This window comes from Bubalus kerabau, chromosome 5 (assembly GCF_029407905.1).
Source record: "Bubalus kerabau isolate K-KA32 ecotype Philippines breed swamp buffalo chromosome 5, PCC_UOA_SB_1v2, whole genome shotgun sequence".
Taxonomy (NCBI): domain Eukaryota; kingdom Metazoa; phylum Chordata; class Mammalia; order Artiodactyla; family Bovidae; genus Bubalus; species Bubalus kerabau.
Window position 1 is genome coordinate 70,384,292 of NC_073628.1, and position 27,696 is coordinate 70,411,987.

The window sequence follows — 27,696 nt, forward strand, 5'->3', positions numbered from 1 at the left end:
AGTATTCTTGCCTGGAGAATTCCCTGGACAGAGGAGCCTGGTGGGCTATAGTCCATGGGGTCACAAAGAGTTGGGCATGACCTAGTGACTAACTTTCACTTTCATAGTTTGAAAGCATCAATTCGTCAGCATTCAGCCTTCTTTATGGTCCAACTCTCACATTTATAAATGACTACTGGAAAAGCCATGGCATTGACTATGCAGACCTTTGTCATTTGTTCAATATAAATTTTTCTTAAAACTTCTTAAAATATAAGTTGTTAGCAGATTGTATTACACTCATTAATTCATCTAACAAGCATTCAATAAACATATTTCTCTTCTTTATGAAACCTTCTTTATGAACAGTAAATACCTTTTAGCAATGTCAGACATGACTGAATAGACTTAGATGCACGAACATGCGGCTTCCTAAAGCTTATTTTTCATTATGTAAACTCACCAAAGGTGGAAACATCTTATAATATAAATGCAGATGGTGATAATGGTTCTAGAGAGAAATACTGCATCGTGTTAAATGTAGGGACACTAATCTTGATAGGGTGGGCCAGAAAGCCTTCTCTGAAAGAGTAACACTTAAACAGAATCCAAAATAAAGAGAGAAGTCTGAGAGAACAGAAAGAAGAAACAGCAAGTGTGACTTTAGCCTATGTAAGAAGTTGAAAGAAACGCTGTGCTTTTGGAGACAGAGTAAGGAAAGAAGAGAAGGGTGGAAATAATATCAGATAGAAGGGCAGAGACCCGAAGAGGTCTTTCAAGCTCTTTTAGGGCAGCTGGACTTTATTCTAAGGGTATGGAAAACCAGTGGAGGATTTAAAACCATGTTGGATATGATATGATTTACGTTTTAAGAAGAAAGATTCAATATTAGGGTAGAACTGACTTTGAGGAATTAAAATGTATAGCAGGTAGATCAGGAAAACAACAACAACAAAAACTATTGCATTATTCTAGTCCAAATATGGTTAGAAATGTTTACATTTTTTATATATTACAGAGGAAAAGTCAAGAGGAATTACTAATTTAGCCTACATTAGAAGTATTTAAGAGAATTTTTTTTTAATACCTACTAATTTGTTTTGAATCAGTGAGTATACTAATTTGTGTTTTCCATGAATATTATAAACTGGTTGCTGGTAAGTCGCTTCAGTCGTGTCCGACTCTGTGCGACCCCATGGACTGCAGCCTGCCAGGCTTCTCCATCCCTGGGATTCTCCAGGCAAGAACACTGGAGTGGGTATATTATAAACTACATAATTCATAAGAAAAAAGACTTCATGTTTATTAAAATTTATGTATAGTATGTATTATATTGCCTGTTTAAGTGTGCTAAGGAAACAACACAGTCTTATTTCCAATTTTATTTCTTTACTACAAGCTACTACTAACATTACCTTCCTCTTAAGAAACCTATATGCATGTCAGGAAGCAACAGTTAGAACTGGACGTGGAACAACAGACTGGTTCCAAATAGGAAAAGGAGTACGTTAAGGCTGTATATTGTCATCCTGCTTATTTAACTTATATGCAGAGTACACCATGAGAAACACTGGGCTGCAGGAAGCACAAGCTGGAATCAAGATTGCTGGGGGAAATATCAATAACCTCAGATATGTAGATGATACCACCCTTATGGTAGAAAGGGAAGAACTAAAGAGTCTCTTGATGAAAGTAAAAGAGGAGAGTGAAAAAGTTGGCTTAAAGCTCAACATTCAGAAAACTAAGATCATGGCATCTGCTCTCATCACTTCATGGCAAATAGATGGGGAAACAGTGGAAACAGTGTCAGACTTTATTCTTAGGGGCTCCAAAATCACTGCAGATGGTGATTGCAGCCATGAAATTAAAAGATGCTTATTCCTTGGAAGGAAAGTTATGACCAACCTAGACAGCATATTCAAAAGCAGAGACATTACTTTGCCAACAAAGGTCCGTCTTGTCAAGGCTATGGTTTTTCCAGTGATCATGTATGGATGTGAGAGTTGGACTGTGAAGAAGGCTGAGCGCTGAAGAATTAATGCTTTTGAACTGTGGTGTTGGAGAAGACTTGAGGGTCCCTTGGACTTCAAGGAGATCCAACTAGTTCATCCTAAAGGATATCAGTCCTGGGTGTTCATTGGAAGGACTGATGCTGAGGCTGAAACTCCAATACTTTGGCCACCTCATGCGAAGTTTTGACTCATTGGAAAAGACCCTGATTTGGGGAGGGATTGGGGGCAGGAGGAGAAGGGGATGACAGGATGAGATGGCTGGATGGCATCACTGACTTGATGCACATGAGTTTTGGTGAACTCTGGGATTGGTAATGGACAGGGAGGCCTGGCGTGCTGCAATTCATGGGGATGCAGAGTCAGACACGACTGAGCGACTGAACTGAACTGAAGGTTGGTCCATTGGATAGTATAAGCTTCCTATAGGGTGAGATTTGTGCTGAGTTTTTGTTTGTTTTTCCTTTGATGAGCAAGGCTGAGTGAGGTGGTAATCCTGTCTGCTGATGACTGGGTTTGTATTTTTGTTTTGTTTGTTGTTTAGATGTGCCTGCACAGGGTGCTACTGGTGGTTGAGTGATGCTGGTTCTTTGTATTCAAGTGGTTTCCTTTGTGTGAGTTCTCACTACTTGATACTTCCTAGGGTTCTCTGGCAGTCTAGGGTCTTGGAGTCAATGCTCCCACTCCAAAGGCTCAGGGCTTGATCTCTGGTCAGGAATGAAGATTCCACAAGTGGTTTGTTATGGTATTAATTGGGATTAAAACAAATACCCAAAAATGAAAAACCAAAGATAAATCCCAGACAAATGGCAGTTACAAAATCAGGCAAATAATAATTAAAATAATGGTATATACACATATACATATACACCCATAAGCAAAATCTAAACAGCCCAACAAAATTAAACTATAGTAGATTAACCCAGCACACAAAGGAAACCAAAACTTGTATCTACCAGTTAAGAACAAAACTAACTAAGGCACCAACTGGAAAACAAAACTAAAGCAACTTGCCAATTGGGGAATAAATCAGTTAAAAGAAAACTGACAAATACGTTGAGAAGGAAAGAAAGCAAGAATAGATATGCAAAATTAAATAGAGGTAGATACAGAAGATTTATATACATTAAAGGTTAACTGCAAGGGATATGAACAGTAGGAAAAGCAAACAAAGGAATAAATGTAGAAAAAAATAATAATAGGTTAAAAAATTTTAAAAAGGGAAAAGAAAAAAAAAAAGTTTTTAAACTCCACAAAACTCCAAAAGCCCAAGAAAGAGGCATAGGTTTATAACAAAAATAAAAATGTAACTCTATATACACATATACATGTACACCCATAAGAAAAATCTAAATAGTCCAACAAAAAATATAGTAAAATAGATTGGCCTGGCTAACAAAGGAAACCAAAAATTATATCTACCAGTTGAGAACAAAACTAACGAAAGCACAAACTGGAAAACAAAACTAAAGCAAAGTGCCAATTGGGGAAAAAAGCAATGAAAATAAAATTAACAAATATGATGATAGGAGAGGAAAGAAAGAGAAGAAAGAAATAATAGATATGCAAAGTTAAATAGAGGTAGATAAAATTTATATACATGAAGGATTATCTGCAAGGGGAAAAGAATAATAGGAAAAGCAAACAAAGGAATAAATGTAGAAACATGATAATAGGTTTAAAAAATTAAAAATTAAAATTAAAAAATGAGAGAGAAAAAAAGAAAAACTCCACAGAACTGCAAAAGCCCAATGTAGAGGCAGAGATTTATGACAATAAAAAATGTGACTGAGGATAAAAAAAAAAAAAAACTCAAAAGCTTAATTAGATTTCATAGTGCCAATAAGATTGACAACTACAACAGAATTGGAAAAAAAAGGGGTGGAGAAAACAAAATCAAAAAGAATCTACAGAACAAGTGAAAATACAAGAATAATAAATGTTTTTCTTGAGTCACTGTTGTCAGAGTCCTTTCCCTCGCTGGGAGTCACACACAGTCCACCTCACCTCCCTAAGATGCCCTCCAACACTCTGCTGATCTCTGGAGCTGCTGTGGGGGCCGCTCAGAGTCTAATCTGGTCTTACTCCTGTATGTTCTTGCCTCCAGTGTCCACGGCTATAAGAACTAGTGCATTTTCTTTTGTGAAAGCTCTCAAGGTCCTTTTATATATTCCATAGGCACAGAGTCTGCCTAGTTTATCATGTGGATTTAATCTGCAGCTTGTATAGCTGGTGGGAAGGTTTTGGGTCTTCTTCCTTACCCACACTGCCCGTGGGTTTCAATTGTGGTTTTGTTTCCACCTCTGTATGTGGGTCGTCCACTGGGGTTTGCTCCTGAGTCTGCCCTGGAGGACTTGGGTCTGCCCCAGGGAGGCCAGGTGTGCAGGTGGTGCAGCTGCTTGGGTGCCAGGGCTTCTGGCAGCACCAGGTGCTCAGGGGAGTTGGCAGCTAGAGCAGCAGGAAATATAGTGCTCTAGAAGGGCATGGCAACCAATATTGGCCAATACATTCCAGTATTCTTGCCTGGAGAACCTCCCTGACAGAGAAGCTTGGCAGGCCATGGACTACAGGGTTGCAAAGAGTCCTCTGCCCCAATGAGAACTGAGGATGAATGTGGCTCAGCTGCTTGGCTTGCAGGGACCCTGGCAGCACAAATGTGCAGGGACATGGACTGCCTCCACCCCAGGAGTTATGGCCCTATTGGAGTCTGTTTTTTAGCCTCTTTTAGCTGGTGATCAGAAGGCCTCTGTGGCCAGTCTTTCTCCATAGCTCTGCCTGTTCAGTCTTTTAGAGGGCTCCCTTGCCTGGAGTCTTTGTTGTTCAGCACATCAGGCACATAGAGGGGCCCCACTTGCTGGGGTCCTACTCTGTAGTTCAGTGCGTCAGGCTTTGATGGGCCAGCCTCTCTATTGCTCAGCTGCTGTCCTGTGGGGAGAGAGGCTGTGGTGATGGCTCCACCCCCTATGCATGACTCAGCAGTATATTGCCTTGCTTCCATGGCTGCCTGGCTTTCCTCCAAGGCATTCCCACCATGATCTCCTCCCTCACATCCCCTCCATTCGTCTCTCTGCAGTCAACAGCAGCCCTCGCCCTGGGATTTCTCCACAATCCCTGAATTCCAGCTCCTAGCTGCTGTGCCTTCCAGGGGACCTTCATCCCTGTCCAAGGTATGTATGGCTGAGGCAAGGTGTGTCTGATTCTCATTCCATTTAGGCTGCCACAGATCAGCGGTTTCACTCCAAGCCTTACATGTTTCTCCTCTGACTCAGACAATTGTCCCGATGTGGGGATTGGACCCCTGCTTCAATTCCCCCACTGCTGAGGGCAGGTCCAGTCCTAATAACACTTCTGTTTTTCCCCCTAGTTCTTTTGTCATCAAGTTTTGCGTGGTTCTGTGTATTCTTTTCCACTGGTCAGTACTCTTTTCTGCTCTCAGTGGGTATTCTGCATGCACTTCTGTGTCTGAAGGTGTATTCCTGATGTATCCATAGAGAGAGATGCACTCCATGTCCACCTACTCTTCTGCCATCCCGTACTGCTCTCAATATTTTTACTTTTAATTAACTTACTCTGTAATGCTTATGGAATATTGTGGATAATTAGTATATTTTAATTTTAAGGTTTCAGGATGGGGAACACATGTACACCTGTGGCGGATTCATTTCGATATTTGGCAAAACTAATACAATCTTGTAAAGTTTAAAAATAAAATAAAATTAAAAAAAAGGTTTCTATACATGATTATTTCATGTCAATTGTGAAATATCCAGTAGCAATGACTACAAAGGACTATGCATTTTTCTTTATTCCAAATCTCCCATGATTTTATTTGAATGTAGTTGTTATTTAAGTAAAAACATTTTTAAAACTCTGATAACCATATGGTCAAAAAACTTTTTCACAATGGATGCAATGTAGTCATAGTAGAAACTAGTAATTGTGCAGACAAAAGTAATATACTTATTTTAAAAGTTGAAAATTTGTTAAAATATTTTGTTTTAATTAATAATTTATTTATTTATGGCCATGCCATGCAGCATATGGGATCTTAGTTCCTTGACCAGGGTTCAAACCTGTGCTCCTTATATTGGGAGCATGGAGTCTTAACCAATGGATTGCCCGACAAGACCACATTTTAAATTTTTATCTCAAGTTTTTTAAATTTTATCTTGTTTATACAATTTTTACTGTATAAAAAATAAAGTATGCATACAAATGGCAGCAGATGTTAGTAATCATTATAATAGAGAAAATGAAAATATCACATTTATTGAAATGATTAATTCATCAAATTTAATATTTTGCCATCATATAATAGGATGTTTTTAACTTATTTAGTGTCACAAGCTTCTACTTTTCCATCTTTCAACTTCACAGTCAATCTCAACATGTTTGTAATCCATTCATTCCATATATCCCAATCCTTTAATCCCTTTGTTTCAAAATCATGTCATCTCTTGGATAGATTATCCTTGTTTCTCATTGTTATCTTTGATGACTCCTTCAATTCAGGCTCTACATTGAAACATGGGTTATTTTGTAAATTCAAAACCAATCATGTATTCTTTTTATAAAACTTTCTAAAACCCTCATCTTTCATCAGAATATTTTCCAAATTTCTAAACATAGTTTAAAAGGCCTATAGCTGTAACTCTAGGCTTATCACTTTTTCCATACTGAAAGCATATCTGGTTTTGCATTTGCCTTGCTTTTCTTCAGAATCAGGGACCTTTGGGCCTTCCTCTGGATGTGATCACTTCCTGACAATCCCACCTTCCTCAACTACATAAAAGAAAATATGTTTTCAGCCTTAATTTCATTATTTCCTTGGGAAATCTGTGTTCTCATTGAGAGTTGATAGTAATATCTCTTCGTGGTAATGTTTCTTCATGTAGACTAGTGCCTTCTCAAGTAGTACCTTCTTGGCTCTAAGCTGGGAAAAAGCCAGTTATTTTATTTTTTTCCTTTATAGTTATCTTTATTTTATAGTATAGGTATTATTCAATTGATTATATATGAAGAAAAATTAAATATAGTTGCAGATCAATGCAGATGAAAATCATCAACATTATTATAAAGTGTGCAGAGTAATGGCAGAGCAAATAAAAATAGGAAATGAGAAAACCATCTGAATCAGAATCTATTAGACTTGAGTCTGAAATTTACATCTATTGTTTAACAGCTCTTTATGGCATTTTGTGTGTGTGTTTAAAATTATTCCTCTGTGGAAAAGAGATAATGTCTACCACTCTGAATTACCAAAATAGTAAATTGAGAAATATATAAAGTAGAAAGACAGCTTAGCAAATAAATTCAATCATTTAAAAAGTGTATATTGATTTTCTACTCTTAGAGAATCAATTAGTTCAGTTCATTTCACTTCATTTCAGTCCCTAAGTCTTGTCCAACTCTTTGCTACCCCATGGATGCCACAAGTCAGGCTTCCCTGTCCATCACCAACTCCTGGAGCTTATTCAAACTCATGTCCATTGAGTTGGTGATATCATCCAACCATCTCATCCTCTGTCATCCCCTTGTCCCACCTTCAATCTTTCCCAGCATCAGGGTTTTTTCCAATGAGTCAACTCTTCACATTAAGTAGCCAAACTAAGGAAGTTTCAGCTTCAGCGTCAGTCCTTCCAATGAATATTCAGAACTGATTTTCTTTAGGATTGACTGGTTGGATCTCCTTTCAGTCCAAGGGACTCTCAAGAGTCTTCTCCAACACCACAATTCAAAAGCATCAGTTCTTTGGCACTCAACTTTCTTTATGGTCCAACTCTCACATTATAGATAACTACTGGGAAAACTATAGCTTTGACTAGATGGAACTTTGTTGGCAAAGTAATGAATCTGCTTTTTAATATGCTGTCTAGGTTGGTCACAGCTTTTCTTCCAAGGAGCAAGAGTCTTCTAATTTCATGGCTGCAGTCATCATCTGCAGTGATTTTGGAGCCCCAAAATATAAAGTCTCTCACTGTTTCCATTGTTTCCCCATCTATTTGCCATGAAGTGATGGGCCCAGATGCCATGATCTTCATTTTTTGAATGTTGAGTTTGAAGCCAACTTTTTCACTCTTCTCTTTCACCTTCATTAAGAGGCTTTAGTTCCTCTTCACTTTCTGCCATAAGGTTGGTGTCATCTGCACATCTGAGGTTATTGATATTTCTCCCAGCAATCTTGATTCCAGCTTGTTCCTCATCCAGCCCAGCATTTTGCATGATGTACTCTGCAATTAATTAGTAGTATACTATTATACTAGTATACTATACTAGCATATGATTATACTATTATACTCTACTACTATACTATTAACTAGTAGTACACTAACTACATTGCAAAACTCTCAGGAAATTCACAGAAAGGTGTAGAGAAAATATCAATTTGTCTCTTGCATTTCTGCACTTTTACTTCCAGCCTAGTTCTCAGAGGAAGGATTTGCTTATAGAACCATTTGAAGTCAAGATAGTAACTTAGGCTAAAATCACATTCTTTTATTTGTCTTTATGTTGCTGAATCTTTAAGCTCAATCTATGTCTCTCTTATCTTTTCATTTCCTTTCACTTTTCTTCATTTCTTCTATCCCTCCTAAGTTGACCTTACTGCTTGTCCAGCCAAGGGTACACAGAAGTTGTATGCACTGCTTCAATTTTCTATACTACACACAGCAGCAAAAGAACAATATCCAAAGATTTAGATCCAAGCTTCATGAAAAATACCAACTCCTCTTTAGCCTCATTAATTATATACAAATTATCTTCCTCATTCTTTTCAGAGTTTTGTGCTATTACACTATATTTTAGCTAAACAATAAGGATATAATATTATTCAATCATTAATTAGTAAATTAGCAATTGGAATAATTGTGTATAGTCTCAATCCTAAGATTCTGTTCTTCCATGTAGGAATTGCTGTCTTCGTAACCTCACACAGAGCAGGTGTGAAGGTACAGTAGGACCTGAGATAATTTTCTGGGAAAATATTAACTAATATCACATCATCTCTACTTCTCAATGTAATAAACTGAAGCTTGACTGTGTCAGTCACCTTACGTGACTTTTCAAAGCTGTTTAACATCATTTGGCTGGCCTTGTTCCAATACCACTGTTTTAAATGTCCGTTTTAGGAGCTGGCATAAAAGTAATAGAACTTGGTCCAAGAATTATTTGATTTGAGATGAATTCAATTATTAAATAATCTAGACAGCAGAATGGTATTTTGCAGTAGGTGTTTAGAAAAGTGGTAAGTTCATAAACATATTCAGAGAGCACATTTCCAATAGTGGGCTTGAGCTCATATGCTCTATGCATTGAAATGTCTTATCTCAAACAAGATGGCTAATCTGGACAACAACATCTGCCATAAATTGCATTTGATTGTTTATTATAACTTTCCTAGCCAGAATTTGTTATCATGAAGTTATTGTCCTTAATTCTATATATTAGAATTGCTTGAAGAAATGCTTCAAAGTTGTAGAGATAAAGCACGTTGACATCTGGAGTTTTGTGAGGCAGGATAAGTTGAATCATGAGGTTAATGGACTTCAAAAAATGTTCTGAGAAAGAAAGTTGGTCTTTGAGACTGATTGGATGATCACAAGAAGGTCTAAGAGGCACAGGTGTATTGCTCAAATAACACTTCTTGTTAGCTTTATTGTTACTAAAAAATAGCCTTCTGGCTTGACTCTTACGTGTGTGTGTGTGTGTGTGTGTGTGTGTGCTCAGTTGTGTCTTAATTTTTGTGACCTAATACCTGGACTGTAGCCCACCAGGCTCCTCTGTCCATGGGATTTCCCAGTCAAGAATACTGGAGCTGGTTGCTACTTCCTCCTCCAGGGCATCTTCCCAACCCAGGGATCAAACTTACACCTCTTGCATCTCCTGCATTAGTAGGTGGATTCTTTACCACTGCTCCATCTGGGAATCCCATGACTCTTACTTCCTAAGCTAGTACATTATCAATAATGTTTCTACAGCATGAAGACATTAGTGATTGATATTGGCTTTACTTACTTAGAGCCTTGTAATAAAGCTCTTAGAGGAATCCCTGTGAAATATGGCAATTAATCATGCTCGTTTACAGTGAGAATGGAACTGGCACACTTTGGGGAACACCTAAAGTTCTCAGTATTAACTTGCACATAAACCTAATTTCCAAATGCCAATGGTCTGTATGCCTATCTGTGTATGAGAACAGAAATTGTTTCTCATTTCTCTATTTATAAGAACTAACCTCAGGTAGGGCCAAATATGCATTAAATATATATCTTAAAGTATATGAAACACATACAGACACATCCTTTGGAATTCATTTCATGTTGCTATGTAATGTACTTGCAGCAATCACCTCCAGGCTTCCCTTCCAGAATTTAGAAGCTAGCTCACTGTTACTAAACCAAATAATGCATAATATTTGTGTTGAGTAGTCATGAAAATATCAAAAGTAAAATTGGGATATAATTCTTCAATATTAGGAGAAACATTGCTTCTTTAAAAAGGCAGCATAAATGATTGGTCCTCTCAATTTACCTGAACATTTGCAATTAATGTACAGTAAAATTTTGTGAATATACTGTCATAGGAGTCAGAGAATCAAGCACTCTGTAGAATGTGGAGGTTTTCAACCTCAGCGTTATCTAATGTTTATGATATAAGAATCATGCTGGGAAGCAGTCTATTAAGCATTATTTTTTACTTGTAATGACATATTTGAGAATTCTGATGACTGATTAATGAAGTTGTTAATAATGCATATTATTGATAATAAATTCAACCTTTACTCTCTAAGAATATCCCACTTTTGACATTTATGATTCCTTATAAATGATGATTTACCATATGAAATGCAGATTTTGGCATTCTGATTAATAATTTTCTTCTTGGATTCTTGAGATCAGATATTTAAAAGATGGTAAGAATTACAATAGTTTACTAAGATATACAAACATGTATTAAGCATTTAGACTTGTGCTTATTCCACCTGGTATTTGTTTGCCCTATAACACAAACTCCAAACAATGTTTACATCATTCTATGCTATCTTCACTAGCTCAAATCATAGTACACAGGATTGTTATAAAAGTTAAGAAGTAGAGACATAGAGTGCCCTATCTCTAAGCATAATAAACATTATGATTTGCATAATTTTGTAAATTTGTATAATAAGCTGAATTTTGTACAAGAATTATTTGACTTATTTATATTTATGTTGCTATGTTAATATTGGCAAACATTATAGCCACTAATTTTTCTTAAAGAATATTGCCTATGAGATATATTATGTAGGTATTCTTTAAGAAATAATATATAGATGGACATTTGTTATAAAATAAGGAAAACAAAGACAGATAAATTGTATGCTAGTTTGGTCAACAAAATAATTAGAAAATTATAGAATTTAGGCTGAGGCTAATAAATAAATATGTTAACTAAGGGCTATAGTATTTCTTACTATCAAAACACTATTCTAATAGCACTATATATATTTTAAGAATTTAATCATCATATCAATCTTTCAGTCTGAAATTATTATTAAGCATGCAATTTGCATAAAACCAAACAGCTAGTAAGTTAAGTATTGAAACTTGAACCCAGTCTCTCTTCAAATCCATACTGTAACCATTAGAAAGATAAGATGATCAGTAACAAAATCAAATATTATTAAAAAGGAAACAGGCTTATGAAGAAAGCAAAATAAGTAAATGAGTATATATTTACAAATATCATATTAGTAATATTGAGAACCTAAGAAGATTTGGTAATTTGCAATATTATTAGAGATAATATTTAAGAGGCAGAAAACATTTTAAAGTACTAATACATTTTGGAAAATTTAAAATAGCATCAGTGGGACTAGCTCAGAAAAACAACACTTTGCTAAAAAATTCTAAGATGTGTTTTATATTAATTTGATTGATTCAGAACTTGTAAGGAGAAATAATAATCAGTAATAATACTGATATCAGGTAAATGAAAGTCAATCAAAAATGTTAAGATGAACAGCTAGAAAAATTTGTATTGATTCAAACCAACTATTTTAGAATGAAAGAATCATATATGTCTATACAAATAACAAATCAACATTCTATATGAAGAAAAAGCTTAAAGAGTTACAACTCTTACAGGAGAAATTGAAGATCATCCAATTAAACAGTGACACTGACACTCCATCCTCATAAAAAAAAAGGTAAATTTTTAAAAAAATATTCTTTTAAAGTATACACAATTATTAACCAACAAATAACCTTGGTGTGCTCCCAATGAATCTGAATATAATTTAAAGATTGTAAGTATACAGTGTAAATTACCCAGAAAACAGTGGAAATAATTTAGAAGTCAAAAAATAAAAAGATAATCAGAAATCCTATATATATGAAATAAAAATTGGAAAAATATCAGCAAATTCAAAGAACAAGACCAAAAGCTGTCATTGAAATAACTGCCAACCCATGTGGTCTAATGGCCATTTATACAACCTTCCGCCTGAAAATTGCAGAGTGCACGTAGCTTATAATTTCAAACTGAAGGTTCACCAAGATAAACTACATTCTGAAGCTTAAAACTAATTTCAAAAAGTATAAACAAGTAGATTTCATACAGAGTATGTTTTCTGAGAACAAGAAATTGAACCAATATTCATAACAAAAAGATACCTGGGACAATTTCCAAATATTTGGAAAATAAAAAGATTCTAAGTAACTCATAGATTAGAATCACACAGGAAATTAGCAAATATTTTGTGGAATAAAAGCTAAAGCACAATGTATTGAAATTTGTGAAGCATAACTAAAAGATAATTAGGAGAAAAAGATTGCACCATTAAAAATGTTTATCAGAAAGGAAAGGAACTCTCCAGATATTTAAGAAATACATAACACCAGTGAGGCATAATTTTCCAGAGAAGTGGGGAGAAAAATGAAGAGAGGGAACATATTTCCACTGGTTTTAAGAGATCAGGATAAACTTATTCTTAACCATAATGAGAACATTATAAACTAGTAAAAGCTTACAGCATTCTCAGTCTGAACTTAGAAGAAAAACTCCTGAACAATATTGTTTCAACTAAATCCACAATGTTAGATTTATTCCAGGATTGAAAGTTTGTCTTCAACATGAAAATCAATCTACAATTCACCATGTAAACAGAATAAATAAATAACATTATATCAATAGATGCAGAAAAATCCTATGATAAAAAATTCAACTATATTTTATGATTTATAAACTCTCAGTGAAGTAGGCATAGAAGAAACTTTTATAGACAGTAATGTCCTTGAAACAGGAACTGAAACTTTTTCACTTTCCTTCCTTTAATGACTGATTCAGTACCTGATGCACCCTAAGGGATTAATAAAATATGCTTTAATGAAAATGTAAGCATGGCAAACTTTTCCAAAAAGTAGTTACAAAGAAAAAAAAAATAAGATGCTAAGATGTGAACCTTATCAAGCAACCATAATTTAGTGGGAAAGTAATTTTTCAATAGTAGAAAGAGGAAACCTGGCGGTTCACTGATAAAGAACCCGCCTGCCAATGCAGGAGACATGGGTTCAATCCCTGGGTTGGAAACATACCCCTGGAGAAGGAAATGACAACCTAATCCAGTGTTCTTGCCTAGGAAATCCCATGGACAGAGGATCTGATGAGCTATAATCCACGGGGTCGCAAAAGAGATGGACACGACTTAGTAACTAAACAACAATGACAACAGAATAGGGGGGAAAAAAAGAAAAAGAAAGACATTTTAGTGAGATAACAAAGGAGAGTTTCAAGGACTGTTCTCATCACGGACATAGTGAAAAAGGAGTTTCCTGTTCAGGGACTACCCTCCACACTGCCATTAACAAGTTTTAAAAGAAACCCCCAGAATGGCCCCACAATCATCATCACTGCATCTCTAATGTCTACCAAGACCATTTCAATATATCCTCTTTTCCTTGTGAATGTTGGTTACTGTCATATGCCTCACACTTCTCAATCATTGCCCCCCATGCACTCTCAGTGTATACCAAGCCATTTGGTCTTCTCCCCATCTCTTCCCATCTGTAAGCCCTTTCAGTGGGACTGCTGGAATTTATGTTCCAGCATTAAATTAACCCTCTCTGTCTTCAACTTCTGTTCTGAATATTCTCTGCATTGTTTAGTATGGACAGAAATTCAGCTCATCCCTGACTACCAAGAGGTCAGGTCTTAGTCCTCCTCTCTGTCTACATTAACTTGGGGAATACACATTTCAGTAAATATAATTATATTTTGCCTGCTAGATCAATGAGCCGACCCAGATATTTGAATGTTTTCAGAAGTGGTTGTGGGTCTTTACTGTAGCACATGGTAAGTGTTGTCATCTCTCATATCCTCAAAAATATTCAGTAATTTGCCCCATTACTCCTTCGAATCCCATGCCATGTTTCTTTGCTCCTCTGTATAGCAAAACACTTCTCCTCAGAAGGGTTATTTGTACTCAGTTCCGCAGTTCCCGACTCCCAATCCTTCAAGTCATTCCAATTAAACTTCAATTCCTAGGACTCAAACAAAGTTTCTCTTATCAATCTGACTCTGTTGAGGGGATTACAGCCACATAGTAATTTAAACAGAGAAAGCTTAATATTGAAAAATTATTAGTTATAACAGTGGACTGGAGTAATAAGGGTATAGCTATTAAGAAGTAAGAAAATACCAAATAGAATAGAAATAACAGATATAAAGAGCAGCCAATAACCCTGGGGCTGAGAAAGGGCACTCAAGATACCATCCCCCTACCACACCCTCAGGGCTGAGACCTTCATCTTGTTGGAAAAGGCAGGACCTTGGCACACAGGATGGCAGGGAAGTTACTATGATGCTGCAGAGGCAGAAATTGATGAAATTCTGTCTTCATTAACTTTCTTGCAGTAGGCCCTCCAGGGTGCTGAGAAAACCATTCACAGGTAGGTGCCTCATACGGGGAATGACCATCTCTCAGAGGACATGCTGAGGACGGCCACCAGCCCTTGGGTCTTGCTGGCTGTTGTTCACTGCAAGAACAAGCCCTGGGAAAGGTGTGAGCACCCCAGGAGCCTAGTGATAGAGAAAACCAGATGTGCAGAACCAGAATCAGAAAGTTTATTTTGTTAACTATTGTCTCATTTGTGCTGTGTACAAAATTTAGTTCTTACTATTACTCATTTTAGTTTTTGGGGATAAATAAATGCATACCCCAGCCTTCCCTTGTAGCTCAGTTAGTAAAGAATCTGCCTACAATGCAGGAGACCCAGGTTCGATTCCTGTGTCGGGAAGATCCTCTGGAGAATGAAATGGCAACCCACTCCAGTATTCTTGCCTGAAGAATCCCATGGACAGAGGAGCCTGGCAGGCTACAGCCCATGAGGTTGCAAAAGTCGGACACGACTTGGTGACTTAACCATCATCATCAACAAGAACTGCATATAATTATGTCGCCAATTACAGTCTGATGAGTCAATCAAAATATTGGTTCTTTGAACCTATCCGAATTTTTATCCTCTGCTTGAGTGTTTGTTTCTCTTTTCCTTAATATCATGTGATTAAAATATAAATTCATTTACAAATACCCAGTTCCTGAGAAATGGGCCAAAAGGTAAGGATTTATCTAAAGAATTTAAAAGAATGACTGAACAAATCCATACATAAATTTATAAAGATGGCCTACATACATATGAAGTTTGATGTATTCCCACCAGTAGTCAAAACACTGGGATGACCCGGAGGGGTGGAGTGGGGAGGGAGGAGGGAGGAGGGTTCGGGATGGGGAACACATGTATACCTGTGGTGGATTCATTTTGATATTTGGCAAAACTAATACAGTTATGTAAAGTTTAAAAATAAAATTAAATTTAAAAAATAAGAAAAAAAAATTTAAATAGGCACTTGTTCACACACATCAAAATAACAGAAAAAGAAAAGCACACAAAAGCCTCAATAGAGACACCCACCATCTCTACTGCAGTCCCCTTAGGAAACACACTGGTGATGTTTATTAAGAACTTTAAAATATGTTCATAAACTTTGATGCTTCATTGACTATTGCAAGACTCCAAAATGAGAAAATAACTTAAACATGGACAGTAATATATACAAATATCATGTTTGTACACTGTCATCATGAAGTTAACCAATGTCTCTATCTTTAAATCAGAAAGACAAAACACCCAATAGTAGACATGTATTCAAATCTTGTTAGTATGCCGTTATTAAAAATAGTATTTTGCATTGTGTTAACTGAAGTGGAAAATGCAAATAAAATAATTTTTATATGTTCAGGTATTTATTAATTAACACATGTGACTTGATTCAGGTTTAAAGATGCATGCACATAATCTTCAACCCAATTACCTACATAAAAGGACACAACGGACATCAAAACAGTGAATCAGTTATATTTTGTTTACATTGTCCCTTGTCCTTTCATGTCTGTATAAGTGTGTGTTACATGCATAATTACACAGTATGCTTAATGAACTTGCAATGAAACTATTAAGTACCCTCAATACATTTCGGAGGTGAGAAATATTACAAATTTTAGGCCACAGTGGTTTTATTAATGTACTTTCTATAAGCATATATTTTTCCCTTGTTAATTTGTTAGTTTTTATTTTAAAACATTAAGAGATAGCCCACTGCTAGGAGATAGCCCAGATTTTTCTAATCTTAACCCACTGTAAATAATGTTGCAATGAACACCTCTGTACATATTTTACCAGGGGTTCTGAAAGATAGCTTCCCAGAACTGGAATTTCTGATCCAAAATAAATGAACATGTTAAAATAGGATGACTACATCCAAATTGTCCTCAGATATACTGTTAAATTTATACTTCTGTTAATTGTTTATAATAGCACCAGCTCTTGTTTGCCTACATCCACACTAAGATTGGATGCTATCAATCAATTAATCCTTATCTGTATAAGAATAAGTAAAACCATTCCATTGCTTCCTCAACCTAAATTTTCTGATTACTGTGATTCCAAATATTCACTGTCATATTTATATAGCTTATATTTACTTTTTTTCTGTGAATTCTACTTACAATCTCATTGAATCACTGCACAATTCAAGTGGAGTGTAGAAGGAAAAAAAATTATTTTGTATAAAAATGTCTTTTTCTTGTATAACTTTTCTAATTAGGAAAGAATAAACCACAGATTTACCAGGACAATACAATGTCTTTTTCACAACAGCAACACAATGTGACTAGAATCACACTCATAAATACCTCCCATGACAAAACAAATGCCGTATGTACAGCAATCGTTCATTTTGCATTGACAAATCATTTTTTTACCAGCTACATATGGTCAATTTCTCTTTTTTATGTTGTATCTTTTTCAATTGCACCTAGGAGTCATTTTAATATAGATAATTGAATTGCAGTTAATTCTCCATCTGGTGTTGCAGATTGGTTACTTACTACTGCTGATTTGAGGCTGATATTTTTCATTTATATTACTTGATCATTTTATTCACTGGCACATCTCTAACAGTATGTGACATTTACAAAGCATATCATGTGAGCACAGTTTAAAATTCCCAAAGCACAATTCCCTTTTGAAGCACTTGGAGGTCTTACACAAGCCCTTATATGATTTCATTTCTGTCTTTTAAATCACCATAACTTATAATTTACTTGTGAAGTATAATCTTAAAGGAAATTTATAAACAGATATTTAGAAACTAGCATGTGATGTAGTATTTTAATATATACAGTATGTTATAGATCTAGCAAAAGTTCTTGATGAGTTGGTTTACCTGAAAATTATCTATGAAATCTGATCAGAAAACTCTAATTTGAAAATAATGCCTCATTAGATATAGACCTAGTACTATGGATTCAACTGTCCTACTAATCAATCATCATTTTTAATGTTTGAACAGTGAATTACAGGTTTAAAGTACTTTCACTTGATTTGTATAAGGTAAGTTAGGGATCTTGTATTTTGGTGAAAGAATTAATTTAAGCCAGAGAAAGTTTAGTTAACCTATCAACTTTTTTTAATAATTTGCAAATTAGATACTCTTTTCACATTTTAGTGTCATAATTGTGCTAGCTATACTTCCATTTTAAGGTTTCTTTGAGGACTAAATGATAATTGTTAAAAATAAATTGAATATATATTTGTTATTTCATTACTTTCTTTATTTTTCCCATTTCAGGGTTCATGAATCAAGTCTTATAGAGTTTGAATTACTTGCCAAATTCAACATGTTTCAGAATCACCCGGAACCTGCTTCTCATTCCAGAAACTGCTGTGTAAAAGGTGGCATAGATTATGGACAGTAAGCATTAGTGGGACCAAACTGCTTATTTTACAGCAGAAAAATCTGAGTCACAGATGTAATGGATTAACTCAAACACAGGCCATTAGACTTTGACCAGATCACAGATAATGATTATAACTTAGTGTTGTGTTTTGAGATATATTGATGTTGTAAACATAAAAAGGATACTGAGTACATAGTATTGAAGTAAAATGCAATAGGTATTAAAACACTGAAAGATATGATTAATTTTGTTTTATGATCATTTATGGGAAATATTGGAGAAGGCAATGGCAACCCACTCCAGTACTCTTGCCTGGAAAATCCCATGGACGGAGGAGCCTGGTCGGCTGCAGTCCATGAGGTCGCTAAGAGTCAGGCACGACTGAGCGACTTTACTTTCATTTTTCACTTTCATACATTGGAGAAGGAAATGGCAACCCACTCCAGTATTCTTGCCTGGAGAATCCCGGGGACAGGAGCCTGGTGGGCTGCCATCTATGGGGTCACTCAGAGTCGAACACGACTGAAGTGACTTAGTAGCAGCAGCAGCAGCAGCATGGGAAATATTCCATTTTACATTTACCCTATTTAAAAATGTATACCTATGTATTTCCTTCACTGTACCATTAGCCCACAATGAAGCCCTCCCCCTAGCTAATTTAAATTTGCAGGATAGCCTTTGAAAAGTGTCTATATTGTGTTTATATTATATCAAGCATCTCTAAACCAAATCTCTCTAAACCAGGAACTCTTTCAAACATTTAAGCATATTATATGTAATTTTGGCTGAGTCCAGTTGCTGTTCACCTGAAACTATCATGTTGTTAATCAGCTATACCCCAATGCTAAATAAAGAATTGAAAAAAGAAAAAAAATATTATAGTGCTTTCCTTGAATATATATGGTATTCAGCAGAATTATTGTTTTATTGTAATGTTCTCTGAATGAATAAATGCAATAGAAAGCCAAGCCCATTTTCATTTTATTTCTAATTTTTAAAAGTCTTAAATGCATTTTATGAGTTTGGCAATAATGTCTATGATACCCTAATGCCACAAATAAAATATCTAAAGGTACATGTAATTTCTTTAATATATTATTTTAATTTTCATTTGCTAAAATAAATAATATGAGTAATTTCTATTCACCTGAAAGCATCTTGGCAGTTAAGCACAAATTAGTAAAGCACAAATATTTAAGTGTGCACACATATACACTGACACACAAATGTTTGCCATTTGTGTGTGGAAATATCTAAATTAACTGTCATAGATAAAGCAAATTGTTAGAGGCTTTACATTTCCAAGGAGTTATTTCTGATTCCCTCTTTGAAGGGCTGGACATATTTATGATTTGTGATGAAATGACCACATGTAAGCACTATACACCTTGGACAAAGATTCTGTTCACTGATTATTGGGGATATTAGTTAATACATTTCTGATGTCAAAGCATCAGTATTTCTGCTTTGTAAACTTACCTTTTCCTCATTAATCCTGAAAGCTATCCATCCTCAAGGGTGTCTCCAAGAAGTATTTTCAAAGGACTTGGAGCTTGTGATAAGATTTCCATGAGAAAAGGTCATAAAAAAAACCTACATCACAAAAAAAGAGGTAGAAAATATTTATAAAATAAGAATAGAGGAATAATAGGTGAATTGATTACTCAAAAATAAAGGGAGACAACATCTTTGAAAATGTGACTTCCAACATTGCATCATGTCATACCTCTGGATACTCCTGTCCTTGACTTTCAGTTATCCTTACTTTTGTTGTACTACGCTAGTTAATGTGTACATGGTTTTTGAATAAATAATATTAAATTGCATGTTTCTCTTTAATCAGAATTTGAAAAAGTGTATTTAAAATATATAAGGTTATATGGCAAATTATTATTTTTCTAAAGCTCAGACTGGCATAACTTAGAACAATCATGGATTTGTAATGCAATAATTTAGCTATGATCGGATGTGCTAGAGTCTTTTAATTTCAAGGCTTCAGTCACCCTCTGCAGTGATACTTTGGCCAGCTGATGCGAGAACTGACTCACTTGAAAAGACCCTGATGCAGGGAAAGATTGAAGGTAGGAGGATAAGGGGACAAAAGAGGATAAGATGGCTGGATGGCATCACCGACTGGATGGACATAAGTTTGATCAAGCTCTGGGAGTTGGTGATGGACGGGAAAGTCTGACTTGCTGCAGTCCATGGGGTCGTAAAGAGTTGGACTAAACTGAGCGACTGAACTGAACTAAACCAGAATGTGCTAAATCATGTCTGAGTCTGTGCAACCCCATGGACTGTAGCCCACCAGGTTCCTCTGTCCATGGAATTCTCCAGGCAAGAATATTGGAATGGGTTACCATTTCCTCCTCCAGGGGATCTTCCCAACCCAGGGATTAAACCTGCATCTCCTGGGTCTTGTGCATTGTGGGTATATTCTTTTACCTGCTGAGCCATCAGGAAAGCTATGCTGGATGGACTTAAATTCCCTAAAATTCTATCCTTGGGTTAGTAGTGGCCACAGGTATGGTTTGCATAATTAAAATGGGGCTTCAAAGCATCAGAAACATTCTTTTTACACCAGGAAGTTCAGTGCCAGGTCTTGTACTATTGAAGTTCAAGATTGTTTTCCCTGAATTTTCTGGCTTTTCTTCCTGACATGGGCAAAAGCCAGACCTTCTGTACCTCTAGCTCCTGCTTGAAGTTTTTCACTGTCTTCTTCCACTCTGGGGACAGATGTAAGCTTAGTTTCTTGACAAAAGGTTCTCCTGTAGGTCGCACGTCTTTGAAATTGGAGACTTGGAGGCAGTGAGTATCAAAATGTGTCCTAGCTCATTTTCATGAGTTTCTATTTTTTTAGCCCACATCAATCTTTTCTTCCCCCATTATCTCACTATCTACCCTGCTGACTCAGGCCCAAGATCAAATGCAAAGGAAGTAGTTTTGTATAAGCTGATCAATTGTTTTCCACAACTGCATAAAAAACAATCCTTATAATAAATCTACAGGTATATAGATGGATATGGGCTTATGTGTACATGGGCTTCCCTGACATCTCAGATGATAAGGATTACAATGTCATTTACCAGGGTATCATTGAATTTCTATGAACCCAAATAAATTATTTGTCTTCTTGAAGTTGCTTGTTCACTTGTGATGATTACATTTTTTTTTTTCTTTTCATTATTAACCAGTTCAGTTTAGCCACTCAATCATGTCTATCTCTTTGTGACTTCAAGGACTGCAGCAAGCCAGGCTTCCCTGTCCATCATCAACTCCCAGAGCTTAGTCAAACTCATGTCCATTGAGTTGGTGAATACATCCAATCATCTCATCCTCTGTCATCCCTTTCTCCTCCTGCCTTCAATCTTTCCCGGCATCAGAATCTTTTCCAATGAGTCAGTTCTTTGCATCAGGTGGCCAAAGTATTGGAGTTTCAGCTTCAGCATCAGTCCTTCCAATGAATATTCAGGACTGAATTCCTTTAGTATTGACTGGTTGGATCTCCTTGCAGTCCAAGGGACTCTCAAGAGTCTTCTCCAACATCACAGTTCAAAAGCATCAACTCTTTGGTGCTCAGCTTTCTTTAGAGTCCAACTCTCACATCCATACATGACTACTTGAAAAACCATAATTTGATTAGACAGACCTTTGTTGGCAAAGTAATGTCTCTGCTCTTTAATAAGCTGTCTGGGTTGGTCATAACTTTTCTTCCAAGGAGCAAGCATCTTTTAATTTCATGGCTGCAGTCACCATCGGCGGTGATTTTGGAGCCGCCAAAAATAAAGTCTGTCACTGTTCCCATTGTTTCCACTTCCGTTCGCCATGAAGTGATGGGACAAGATGCCATAATCTTAGTTTTTTGAATGTTGAGTTTTAAGCCAGCTTTTTCACTCTCCTTTTTCACTTTCATCAGGAGGCTCTTTAGTTCTTCTTCACTTTCTGCCATAAGGGTGGTGTCATCTGCATATCTGAGGTTACTGATATTTTTCCTGGCAATCTAGCTTCCAGCTTGTGCTTCATCCAGTCCAGCATTTTTCATGATGTACTCTGCATATGTTACATAAGCAGGGTGATGTATAAGGGCTTGACATACTCCTTTCCATATTGGAACCAGTCTGTTGTTCCATGTCCAGTTCTAACTGTTGCTTCTTGACCAGCATACAGATTTCTCAGGATGCAGGTCAGGTGGTTGGTATTCCCATCGCTTTCAGAATTTTCCACAGTTTGTTGTGATCTACACAGTCAAAGGCTTTGGAATAGTCAATAAAGAAGAAGTAGACATTTTTCTGGAACTCTTTCTTTTTCGATGATCCAACAGATTTTGGCAATTTGATCTCTGTTTTCTCTGCCTTTTCTAAATCCAGCTTGAACATCTGGATCAATATAATTCATTATTAATGTTTTTTCATTCAGTGTATTCATTAAAACCTTTTTATTATGTGATCCTTTGGCTAACATTAACTCATTTGAAATGCAAACATAATTTAGTCTTTCATGGGACAAGGAGATGAGATGACAGTTAATCAATGATTGACTTTATCCTTAAGTTTTTCAACTGTCAAGGATAAAACATGTCAATCAGTGAGAACAAATGTACTATCAATTATAATTACTTCAACAAAAAAGTCACAAGTGTTCCTTCATCTTCCAAATATTAAAGCTAAGTTAGAATTAGCACTATTGAATATTTAGTTCCAGTGTCCTATATATTACTTTAATTAGCAAAAAGAAATATTAAGTTACATCTATTTCTCAGACCTATCCATTGATTTTTTTTATATAAGCATTTTCTGTCCTTGACTTAGTAGTAAGGAGATATTTATCCTCTAATTGTATCCATAAGTTAAATATATATATATATACCAATCTAATTCATGAAATGATGAGAATGAGGATAGTCATGAAGCTTGGAATTAGAAAACACTGCCACTTACTACTTGAATAACCTTGGGCATATCACTTCATTTTCTAAACTTCAACTTTCATATTTCTGCTATGATGATTAATAAGTTAAAATTCAAAGGTAGTTAACAGTATAAACACAGCATATCTATGAATACATCTCACAAAAGTACTATTCAGAAGAGGAAAAATAAATGTTTGAGTGCAGGAATACTTTTTTAAACCCAATATTTTAATACAGTTCTTGGTATTAAACAAAAGGTATTACAAAGTTAAGTTTAACCCATCCTTTCTATAAGGGTTAAATTTTATATTCATGCTTCAAAGAAAGGCACCCAAAACAAAACAACAGAAAGCTGCATTTCATATTACAAATGTTATATAAACAGATATACATACATTTACATACAAACTAGGAACATGGAGGTTTTAATAAATAATGGAATTTTGTGACCTTAAATCAATTCTTTTTTATAAACTTTAAATACTTTGGATTTTTTTGTATTGCTTTTGTTTAGCTGCTTAATTTTGGAGGGCTTTCTTGAAGACATATGTACTTCAACAACATCCATTACTAAAAAAATTTACTTTTATAAACATTTCACTGTAGACACCCTTATCTATGCTGTGAGTACAAGCATTCTAAAAAATGTAACTCCTTGAAGTAACTCACTGAACAATTTGCAACCTTGAGATATGTAATTCATCATGTCAAAAGCCAGGTACTCAGTCCCCCAGGGCCCTGGAGTCTAAAGTTGTGAGGATGTGAGTTCTTGAGTACTATAAGGAGCCAAAGGATTACAGAAATAGCCAGGCATTCTCCATCTTTACTTCTAGACAGCCAACACATATGGCTCCTGTCACAAGGCAATTTTTAGTGACCACTAGAGCCTTTCAAATGGAAATCCCCTGAACTTGAGCATGGGCAGTTTGACAACATGTGTACTTCTTCAGAAAGATCTTTGAGTAATTTGAAGTGACTCAAAATACTGTTAACTTGAGGCAAATTTTCATGCATTGCTTAAAAAAAAAACAGAAATTAAAAGTTAATGAAAGTCAGCAGTTAACGTGGAAATCTGGGAAAACATATCTTCTTTAATAGAGATGAAATTAAATGTTACACCATGGAGAAAAAAAAAAACAAAATAAAAAGGAACTGACATTTGTGTTAGAGTAGAAATTATATCGGAGAAGGCAATGGCACCCCACTCCAGTACTCTTGTGGAAAATCCCATGGGCAGAGGAGCCTGGTGGGCTGCAGTCCATGGGGTCGTTAAGAGTCAGACACGACTCAAGTGTAGCAGTAGCAGAAATTATATAATATCACTTGGATGCATATCTTTGTTTCTTCTCTGTCTGGAAAATCAATATACAAGAGTTTTCTCTGTAGTGACATGGCCAGGTCTGGGGTTAAGAGCACAATCAAACAAAATTTCTGGACATCTTCCCTTTCTCATCCCACCTCATGACTCCCCTTTAGCTGTAATTTCCATGAATTCCAATGTTAATGAGATAAGAACAGATGGTAGTCTACACACGTTTTAAGTAAGAACTTTTAAAAGAAAGCAATAATTGCCCCATAATTGTAGAATCATGCAAAATTTCAAAGCATGCTTAGAGTAAATTTTGACAAAATTTAAGTTTGTCTCTTTTCTGCCTCTTTTTTTAAATATTAAAATTGTTCTGTATACCTGTGGCGATTCATGTTGACGTATGGCAAAACCAATACAATATTGTAAAGTAATTAACCTCCAATTAAAATAAATAAATTTATATTAAAAAAATTGTTTTGTTGAATTCTTGTAGCTTTTGCCTCTCCCATAACTTTATTAGCCCATATCTCTTTATAACCAATGATCGGATTGTCTAGGAGATGATGATTGGAGAACTTGGACTAGGATTTTTGCTTTCTGTTTAACAAACATTTATATTAACTATTTCATCTTCATGTAGACTCTTAAAGTCATAGGGTATAGCTTCAGCCATTGGTATTGGAATATGCCCAAATGGATGCATACTCCAAAATCATGTTGCCATAGGATATATTTTAGATAGCAATTTGTGTGTCCTTATTTCCAAGACTGATTAGAAAAAGGTAATAATTAAGTGTAGCATGCTTAGCATTCCAAAAAGAAATATAAGAATTTCAGTGTCTAAATATAGTCTAAAAATAAAAGAACACATAATTACATATTTGGATGTGTGCTCACTCAGTCATGTCTGACTCTCTGCTACCCCATAGACTATAGTCCTCTAGACTCCACTGTCCATGCGGATTTTCAGGCAAGAATACTGGAGTAGGTTGCCATTTCTCCTCCAGGGGATCTTCCCAAACCAGGGATCCAACCCACATTTCTTGCACTGAAGGCGGATTCTTTACCACTGAGCCACCTGGAATGGAATATAACCACAACCAAATTATTCAAAAAAGGAAAACAAGGAATTATCCTCAAACAGGGAAAAAGAGAGAGAGAGAGAACAAAGAGCAAATGCTAACTGGCTTTGTATTTTTTTTATTTAAGTATTCTAGTGTATTATCCAGTTTAAAACTGAGTTTTTAGGAGAGTAGGACCATAAAGAAGGCTGCGCATGGAAGAATTGATGCTTTGGGACTGTGGTGTTGGAGAAGACTTGAGAGTCTCTTGGACTGCAAGATTGAATCAGTCAATCCTAAAGGAAATCAACCCTGAATACACATTGGAAGGACTGATGCTGAAGCTAAAGCTGAAGCTCTGATATTTTGGCCACCTGATGCGAAGAACTGACTCATTGGAAAAGACCCTGATGCTGGAAAGGATTGAAGGCAAGAAGAGAAGGGGACAACAGAGGATGAGATGTTTGGATGGCATCACCAACTCAATGGACATGAGCTTGAGCAAGTTCTGGGAGATGGTGAAGGACAGGGAAGCCTGACACGCTGCATTCAAGTGGTCCAAAAGAGTTGGACACGACTGAGCAACTGAACAACAAAATATTGAAATCCTAAGAAATTAGAGAAGTAGGAAAAACTTTAATGCCTTTTATTTTCCCTATACCAAATACAATTCTGCAAATGCAGAAGAGAGGGAACATAAACATTCCTGGGCCATTTTTGACAATATTTTACTTTCATATTGAGAAGGACAAGGTCGAATTTTATTGGACTAGTGGGTATAGTTTCATTAAAGTGGTCTTACAAACTCTTCACCCGTGTACTGACACCAACGAGGTACTATGTCTTGAATATTGAAACCATAATGTAACATAAATGCCATTCCTTTTTTTTTTTTTTTTTTTTTTTTGCTAGGGACACAACTTAATAAAGCTACTGTCAACCAGCTACACCACACACATAGATAAACATATTTCAAGACTGGTGAATCTAGCAAAGCTTTTGCACAATCATCTGTATTGCCAGTATTGAAGATTTATTCTTGCCGTGCCTTCCTTATCACTTCAGTCTAAGTGTTGGATACATTTTTCTAGCCTGTGTTGACATTACTCTCTTGCATAAACTCTTAGGAGATTAACTGATAATTTAGAGCCTGTGACTGCACACAGCTATAGCTTCCTGCCTGGGTGAAAGAGACACACTGGATAGTTCTAAGACTAGGAGAAAAACTCAATACTTCTTTACAGGAAATGTGTTTTTGATGAAAATGATATATTTAATTAAAAACAAATTTTCCAAGTTTCCATCAAGTTTTTAAATGCTTCATCTAAACAATAAATGATGAATTAGAGTTTTCTGCTTATAGGACAAATTTAAAAATATTTATGGGAAAAGATTTATAGAGGTTAAGTAGACCAACAATATAAAGGGATATTAAATTTATTTCATAGGAATATTTTACTAGTAAAAATGTATTTTTATAATGATAATTTCAAATTACTTTATCACTAAAATCAAATTGAGAGGAAAAATTTTATCCAGGTCCTATGAGTCTTATAGAGGAATTTTTGTGTGAATCATTGGGAAGATTTTTTAAAATATTTTTTAAATTACTTTTAATAGTGATAAGGCTTATAAGTGGTGCAGTTGATTAAAAAGTCTGTCTGTCAATGCAGGAGATGCAAGAGATACAGTTTTGATCCCTGGATTGGGAAGATCCCCTGGAGGAGGAAATAGCAATCCATTCCAGTATTCTTGCCTGGAAAATTTCATGGACAGAGGAGCCTGGAAGATCCATGGGGTCACAAAGAGTCAGACACAACTGAGCACATATGCACACACAAAGTACACTTATAAAATTTACAATCTTAACCATTTTAAGTGTGCAGTTCATAAGTATATTCATACACATTGACTGCTGCACATCCAACCTCCAGAACTTTTTTTTTGGCTTCCAAAACTGAAACTCTATGTCCATTAAGCATCTCTTCATCCTCCCCTCCCCATAATCTCTGGCAACCATCCTTCTATTTTCTGTCCCTGTAAGTTTGACTACTTATGTTCCTCAGATAGTTGGAATCATACAATATTTTTCTTTTTGTGACTGGCTTCTTTCACTTGGCATTATGTCCTTGAGGTTCATCCATGTTGTAGTA

The 27,696-nt window shown here is 35.7% G+C and overlaps 1 long non-coding RNA gene across 1 annotated transcript in view; it reads left to right on the plus strand.

Annotated features, from left to right (window-relative positions):
* The first annotated feature begins 4,944 nt into the window (after window positions 1-4,944).
* LOC129653915 (uncharacterized) overlaps window positions 4,945-27,696 on the plus strand; it is a 50,712-nt gene continuing 27,960 nt past the window's right edge. The window contains exons 1-2 of the long non-coding RNA XR_008715276.1: window positions 4,945-5,155; window positions 18,156-18,278. This is a non-coding gene — a long non-coding RNA (uncharacterized LOC129653915). The remainder of the gene's footprint in view (window positions 5,156-18,155; window positions 18,279-27,696) is intronic.